The 8,818-nt window shown below is 39.6% G+C and overlaps 1 long non-coding RNA gene across 2 annotated transcripts in view; it reads right to left on the reverse strand.

Moving 5' to 3' along the window:
• The window catches only part of LOC129711443 (uncharacterized), a 31,881-nt gene extending 27,952 nt beyond the window's left edge, over positions 1-3,929 (reverse strand). For both annotated transcript variants that reach the window (XR_008725849.1, XR_008725848.1), the window contains exon 1: positions 3,289-3,929. This is a non-coding gene — a long non-coding RNA (uncharacterized LOC129711443). The remainder of the gene's footprint in view (positions 1-3,288) is intronic.
• Between the last annotated feature and the right edge of the window lie 4,889 nt (positions 3,930-8,818).

An 8,818-nucleotide genomic window follows, 5' to 3' on the forward strand; every position in this document is an offset into this window, starting at 1 on the left:
ACCGGAGCACCGTCTCAGCCCCACGCCGGGCCGCCCTCACGGGAGCACCGTCCCAGCCCCAAGTCGTGCCACTGCCACTGGAGCATCTCAGCCAGCACCGTCCCAGCCCCGCACCAGGCCGCCCTCACCAGAGCTCCGAGTCGTGCCGCTGCCACTGGAGCGCCTGAACGCCGCCACAGCTTGAAGATGGCCAGCCTCGCGTTGGTGAGTCCTGGCTGGCTCTGCCTCCAGAGCCTCGAGGTCGGTCGCAGGTTGGAGGCCGCCAGCTCCGCCATTAGGCCTCAGCGCAGACGGAGGCAGAGAAGGGGGATACGACAAGAAAAAGTCGCATTCCCCCGAAGGGAGAGACAGAAAGCCCTGTTTCAGCCCTCCCCCCCCCACACATAGCACAGCCTAATAACTAAAAATTTAACTAAACAAGACAAAAAAAAAAAAAAAAAAAAAAAAAAAGTAAAAACAGACGGACTGCTGGCGAGCCGCACCGTTCAACAGCGCCGCCACTTCCGGAAAATGGCAGCAACTCTACCGCTGCGCCACTATGCCGCCCTTTTTTGTAGGCATGTAGGTCACAATTTACATGCCGTCTATCAACTTAAAAGCCCGATATCTAAAGTTATGTTATATATATCTTCAACGCTGAAAGCATGACACCATATTAGATGCATTAACTTGTTTGTTCTACATTTCTCTCAACAAATCCATCCACTTCCTGTAGAGCGAAGCTTTGAAGCTGTATTATCGAGTTGTAGAAGAGGGCAGCCAACATTACAAACATTAATAATGATATGGTGATGCATTGGAACATTATTTCCGACAAAATCTGGTTTTAGTGAAGGCTGGAATATTTTTAAATCCTTATTAGGATAAAGGGCAAAAAATTATCAGGTCTGAATTGGATATTCTTCCAAACCTAGCATGGATGCCAGGAAGGGTAATTCATCAGAATACAGCAATTGCAACTTTGCAAACCCTGTTATTGTTATAATCCCTGTTTCTACAAATGGCGTCCATGGTGTTGACTGGGTGCAAGCAGAGCGTGCAGTACTAATACTTGCTGGCAGTTTCAGTGAGCATAAACTTAAAAGGTGCACTACTTGAAGTGTGTATGTGCAGGCATCCACATATGTGTGCAGTCCTGTATGGGGTTGGGTGCACAGCGCTCTGCGACAAGTGTTGGCCACCTTGCAAGAAATTAATTAGATTTGAAAAATATGATTAAAAGAACATGGGAACATGCAGTCACCAAAGATTTTGTATTGTGAAAAGCAAGTCTTCATAGAGATGGTAAGAGAGATTTTCCAGAAGCACACTAAAGACATTTGGAGAAGTTACGTAGAGATGTCAGGCTTTATGAGGAAAAGGCAGGAGAATGGCATTAGAAAGGAAAGATAGATCAACCCTGATTGAATGACGGAGTAGTACACTTGATAGGCCGAATTTTCTCCTATCACTTACGAAATCAAATAGAATATTGGAGACTCATTAAGTACTAAATATAATACACTAAATTGATAGCAGCGCAAGTGAACATTGCTTCCCCTGCAAGACTGGTTAGGTTTGTTTGATGGTGATGACATGTTACAGCTGTCGGAGAGGTTGCTGGGGCCATATTTGGAGCACAGTGCACATTTCTGGTTGCCCTGCTATAGGAAGGATGTCGTTAAACTGGAACTGATGCAAACAAGATTTGTGGGTATTACTGTTTGGAGGATTTGAGTTAAATGAATCACTGGATAGGATGGAACATTTTTTTTCTTGGTGTATAGGCTGAGTGGTGATCTAAGAGATATACAACCAAGAGAGGCGTAGATGAGGTGAATAGGCACAGTCTTTTCCACAAGGTAGGGGAATCAAAAACAGAAGGCCATGGGTTTAATCTGAAAGGGTAAATAATTAATTAGGACCCAAGGGCTAAGCTTTTCACAGAGCGTTGGGTGTCCATGGAACAAGCTGCCACTAGAAGTAGAAATTTGTACAATTATGACATTACACAATATTTGGGCAGGCGCATTGATAGGAAATGTTTGGAGGGTTATAGGCCAGGTGTAGGTAAGTGGGACTAGGTCATTTGAGCATCTTGACGGGCATGGACGTGTTGTGCATGGGCCTTTTGCCATGCTGTACAGCTCTGATATGATGGTAGAAATCAGAGATGGAAGGAAGTGACCACCAGATTGTTGTGGAAACAAAGTTCTGTCTTCACACAGGACATTCTCAGTGGATACAAGGCTGTACGATTGTATAAAGTTGGATAGACTCAATCAGATCTGATAACTCAAATTCAATGATCTGTGAGATGTTTTGGACCATCAGCAACAGCGCAATCTGCAACATCATAGTCTGGTATATTCTTCAGTCTATCATTGCTTTCAAGCAGGTGGATCAACTCATCAGCAGAGATAATGCAAGGAGCAGTGCCAGACACCAGCACTTAACAATGATAGATTGTCAATGTGAAGCAGCTATATAGGGCTGCTTGTGAATTAAAGAGGAAAATTATACAGAAAGAATTGAGTGAGCCCTCAAACAGCAGATAAGATTGACTATTTGCAATTTATCTGAAAATCTGCACTTTCTCCAACCATATTTCAAATACATCCAAATCCTGATGCTTCCTTTAATAACCTTTCTCATTATCCTCAAATCCAACTTGTGCTGTTTGCAAACTTGATAACCAGTGTACCTATACTTTCCTCAATCATTATATATCACGAACAGAGACACCAGCACTCATCATTGTGAAACACCACTGACCACTGACTTGCAGTTACAATAAAACCCCTCCACCAATACCTTCTGTCTTATATGGCTAAGCCAAATTTGAACCTAATCTACCAAATCTCAATGTCCCACATGCCTTAATTTTCTCAATCAGTTTACCATGGGGGATCTTGTTGAATGCTTTGCTAAAGTCCACATAAACAACATTCACTGCCCTAACCTCAATCATCTTTGTAACCTCCTTAAAAACGCAAGTTTTATCCTGCATAAAGCCATGCTAAGTATGCATTTTCCAATTGTGAGTAAATTCTGGCCCTCAGAATCTTCTCCATTAATTTCTCTGTAACTGATGTAAGGGTCACGGACCTAGGATTTCCAGCGGGAGAACGGTCTCCCATCGCTGGCCATTGGCCAGGCTCCGGCTTGCAAACACTGCGTGCATGCACCACCCATCCCCGGGCCAGGAGAAATGGGCACTCCCTTTTGTTTCTAAATCATCTCATGGACCGGATTAGACCCCCTCATGTGTAGACTCCCCCTCCTGCAACGCAATATTCTACTACTTACCTGGAGTAGACACAAGGCATCGAGCTGAATATGTGGAGTGCAAATGGCAGTGTGATCCCGCCCGGGCCCACTGAAGATGCGTGGAGAGACGGGGTAATTTTGCGTCACTTCCCCAACTGTGCAGGCACGGATTGTCGCATTTTTTTTCACCCAAATCATCCAGCGGGCTGGAACCAGAATTTCGGGTGGTTTCTGTCAAAGTGGAAACGCTGATTGCGCTCTGATATATTTTTTTTAATTTTCTCGGGATTTTTTCTTACTCTGGGGGGAAAAAGGGGGATGCGGTCGCACCCAACGCACACCCCCCCTTCGGACGGCCATGCGAGGGGTTCCTAATGTTTAAGACTAACCTCAATGGCCTAGCTTCCCAGTAAGAATGTTACAGGTTATTTGCTATTGCAAACGCCATAACCAGCCATATCCTCATTCCCAATTTCAAGAATCGTCAGCAGCATGAAAAAAACTGCAAACCATTTAACAATTTAAATTACACAGAAATATTTTATTTTGCACTCTTTTGCCTTCTCTTTCCTTACCAGTGTATGGTTTTATCTGCACTGTTTGCTCTTTGGTAATGTGCAAGTAATTAATATTTGCATATAAGACCATATCAATGGTCAAAGGATGATTTGTTCTTGTGTAGTAAGTTGGTTGGAAGGAACATGTCGAATAAATATTTAAAAAATTAAATATGCGAGATTTTATTCTTGCAATGAAATTGTAATGTCACATTTTGGTTTGAGATACTATTTTGTTTCGGGGAAAAGTCAATCAAAAAGAGATAATGACTTTAAAAAATATGATATAAATATTTCAATATAAATTAAGTAGACATAAGTCAATTGTGTCAAATTACAGACCAGAAATTGCATAACAAGCTTGTTCCTACTCCTTGAAAAAAAAGCCTAATCAGCTATTGTCACTTGGTGTTTAAAGAAGCTCAGACAAGCATTCTGCCTGTCAAACAAAAATAAACCAAGCAACTGGAAGTATTAATTTGCCATAAAACCACCACATTTACAAAATCCTCTTTAGTGAAACCTAGCAATATCGGTATTCATCTGCACACCAAAATCACTTAAACATACTTAATATCACACTGTATTCCCAATGGGTCTTGATAATTGGTTGAGTAGAGTTCTGTCTGCATTCCAAGGTATTTTTAATTGCCAGTTAAGGGATGAGGAGGTGCACTTTCCCCAAGGATTTCCATTACCCAATCACCTCTACAGGTAATAGTCTAAGTGAAGCAAATCTTTCATAATGAGCAGATTTATCAGAGATGTTTTGATCCTTTCCAGAACTTTGGTTTGATTATGTTTCTGCTCACATTTTCTGAGAAAAAACCCTGGGCATGTTAGGAGAAAGTGGAGTATGAATCATCTGACGTTTAAGCACCATCATATTTATCACGTTATTGAGCAACCCAGAAATGAATACAGGGTAATACTTGATTTATCCAATGCACCAGAGGACAAAGATTTTTTTTTAAATGACAGATTTTGGAATATTTCTATATATACATTGAAATAATAAAGTAGCATGCTGACACAAGAGACTGCAGATGCTGGAATCCAAAATAGCTTTTAAAATATCATTCTAAAATAGCATCAGAGAACATAACCATCATTATCTGGTCTTGCTATTTTTTTAATGTCACGCGATATATTTAGTTAGAGTTACTATTGTTATAAGAAACGTAGCTTTACTTTTCAGTATAGGGCAAATTGTATAGTAAGCAGAGATTTAAGAAGTTTCATCCTTTTCAAAATTTGACTGATAGCCTTTATAAATAACACCAGCTATTATTACTTTTCCTTAATTGTATTTAATGTTGTTCAATATGTTCAGTTCAATAACCTCGATATTCTGGCATTGGTAATAGTGAACTATTATTTTATGTATTGTTGAAAAGTGCATGGACCTTGCATACCATACTTTATGTTGCATCCTTTATCTGCCAATGTTTGAAACTGAGGACAGATGTGCACAAAGCCTGTTCAGCTCAAATCGACTCTCTGGTGCTTCACAGCAAGTAGCCAGCACCAGGCCATTCTCAGCTGCTCTCAATCTCCAGTAATTAGCCTGCAATGGTGGCTACCTCTTGTGCTTTTGCCTGTGAGAGCCACTTGACACAGCAGACATCAGAGGGATTTGCAGGAGGCTCTTGTGGTGCCCGAACAGCTCTTAATTAACCACTTAGGTATCTCTCTTTGCTCTCTCACTTGGTGCTTTCCAAATGGTAGAGGCTGCACTCTGGATCTAAACACCGGGGAAGCATGCTATCAAAAGATCTTGTAAATGAAGGCTTGTGTAAATTATTTTTAATGATTCCCTCCTGGCACATCATTATGTTTGTAGTTACACACACACACTTCTGGGACAGCTCATCTTCCATAAGGTCAGCTGTAGGACCACCTTAACTAGATGCGTTCAGTAAATGGCTTATTAATTAGCACAGTGATTTTACATTGCTGTGAGCTGTGATGTATCTAGCATGAATCATAAGTGCACAGGTTTGGTAAGACAGCTATCTCATTGCTGCTTATGCAAATTGCTATATTAAAAAATCATTACTGATCCAAACAAAGTTAAAATAAGAATTACAATTATGTGTATTATAATTAGTGCATTCACTTTTTAATCCCATTGCATTTTCATCTTGTGTTAAAGATGCAAAAAGTGATCACTTTTTGACGCAGGTGTTGCTTTACATTTTGGCTGTGTGGAGCAGTGAATTTATTTTAATTTGTTTTAGTTACAAAAGGAAATATGCATATATTCATAATAAATATTCACAGTAGCAAAGTTTGTCTCAAAGGAATATTGTTAGATCAAATGCATACATATACAGTGGATATAATGACATTTTTAGTTGTGTGTTTTTGTCTTTATATTTACTTGCTAGTCCTTTTTGTATTGAAAGTATGAAGCTGCTTATCAGAGAATAAAAACTGTTAATTCCTTAATTAATTCTGTTCTATTGTCAAAATGGAAATGGGATGTGTATAAAATTGGCTGCTACAATATCTGTATGTATCGTGCCTTCAAATTTTTGATAAATGCAGAATTTAAATAGTTTTGCTCAATCTTTCTATTGGCCGTGAGTTGAACGTCGTAGGTGTAATAACACCTGAGAGAGCCGGTTTTATTTAAAGTGAAACAAAAATTATGGTATCAAAGAAGCTTACCTCAACAATCCCACAGGCCCCTAATTCTAGTCAATTCTATTTTATGTCTCTGTACAGCATCTCACTGAGGTGGCATTTAACATCAGGATTTTGTTTTAAACATTGATGGAGAATACTGGTGAAGATTGAAGATTTTTTAATAAAAAGAGATGTTGCAGTGTGGATTGAAAATTGTCTGAGTAACATGAAACAGAGCAGACAGACCTGACAATCCCTTTGTATGATTTCCAGGAAGGATGCTTTTTTTTCTTAACTGGAGTCTAGAATTATGAGGGTAACAATCTCAAAATAAGGGGTGGCCATTTAGGACTGAAATAAGGATAATTTACTTCATTCAGAGGGTGATGAATCTTTGAAGCTCCATATATTGGAGGAATAGTGAGGCTCAGCAATTCTTTCAATTTCCTAAAGAGATCAAAGCTTTCCAGAAAAAAATGACACAGTGCTGGAGTAAATCAGCGGGTCAGGCTGCCTGAACCCATTGAGTTCGTTCAGCACGTTGTCTCATTTTGTGTAAACCAGCTTCTGCAGTTCCTTGTTTCTACTAATAAATTTCTAGATTTCAAAGGAATTGAAAAAGATGGGATAGGTCACATCCTGTTCCCTTTCCTTTTGATCACTACAATGCATAATATTAAGCTAGGAAATGCCAGAGATACGATTTTGAAAATAAACCACAACATCTGTTGTGTGTGTGTTGTGCAGTCCACAAAATCTGGCCTATTTAGATATATTTGTGATTCTTCCCGTCTCATCCAAGTCATGCATTATCCTGGCTTGGAAACGCATTCATCAATGGTAAAGGGTCAAAAATCCTGGAGCTCCTTCCCAGACAACACAGCAGTATCAACATGTTGAATTTTGAAGGTAGCTCACCACTAACATTTCAAGAACAAGAGGAAACAAGTGAATAGTGGTTTAGCCCACATTTGCATCCCATAAATGAATTAAAATGTTAATATACTGTAATCCTATCAGGAACACATTTCTCATGGTAAACTTCCGTGACCATCCAAATCATATCCATCAGCATCAAGACAACTTACTATGTTTTGAGGAATGCAAATCAACAGTAAAGTACAGTTCACTCCTGGTGAGACAATAGAAGAAGACCCACACAATGCAATATGACTTGTTGAATTCATTTTATTAGCTTTATTTGTATGCATGATTGTTTAAATCCAAAGTTTTGAGAGAGAAAGTTGTAAGTTTGAATCACTGTGAAAAAGCAGTTAAATCCAAACACTTGCATGAAACGATAGCTCCATTGGCAACAACGAATCAAGCCCAATACTCTACTGGTCATTGATCAGAGACAATCTTCAGCAATGCAGTTCAACAACTTGAATAAGTACATTGTGTTCATATGGATAATATGTGTCCAAAATCAGGCCTCTTGCAATCCCATGATTATAGAGTCTCATGAACAGCCAAATAACAGTGATGACAGCTATAATTTTGTGCCAACATGAAGCTATGCTTTTTACAACGTGGAAAACAATGAAACCTAGTAACCAAATCAAAAGGATACACGTGGCACTGATTTCGTTGAATATGTTATTAATCTATCCAGAGGTCAGCCTATTTTATAGCCAAAAACACTTTGGCTTTGTCATCACCAATTACTTCCATTCCATGAATTAGATGTTATCTTGGAAGCCATTGTTCATCCATTCATAAGGTCATAAGTGATAGGAGCAGAATTAGGCCATTCAGCCCATCAAGTCTACTCTGCTATTAATCATGACTGATCAATCAGGCCTTTTTAACCCCATTCTGCTCCTCATGACCCTTGACACCCCCACTAATCAAGAATCCATATATCTCTACCTTAAAAATATCTATTGATGGCCTCCACAGCCTTCTGCGGCCATGAATTCCATAGATTCACCACCCTCTGACTAAAGAAATTCCTCCTCGTCTCCTTACTTAAGGAACATCCTTTAATTCTGAGGCTATGACCACTGGTCCTCGAATCTCCCACTAGTGGAAACATCTTCTCCACAACCAGTCTATCAGGGCCTTTCACTATTTGGTTTAATTACGAAGAAAGTCAGAGCCACCATATGTGTATATATCTCAGTAGTAGATCACTACACACATCTTGGATAGCATGGACAGACATAATATAGCCTCTATATTAAATTTGAGGAGAGATTTTATGTGGCAAATTAAATTTAATTAATTCCTACTGCAGCAATCATATGTCACTGACAAGGCTAGCATTTATTGATCATCCGTAATGACTCTTGAGAATGTGATAGGTTACCACAGACTGCAAAATGTTGATGTCAGGGGACTTGCCGTTGAATGTCAACGGTCGAGGATGAGACTCTTTT

Source organism: Leucoraja erinacea, chromosome 2, assembly GCF_028641065.1.
Source record: "Leucoraja erinacea ecotype New England chromosome 2, Leri_hhj_1, whole genome shotgun sequence".
NCBI lineage: Eukaryota > Metazoa > Chordata > Chondrichthyes > Rajiformes > Rajidae > Leucoraja > Leucoraja erinaceus.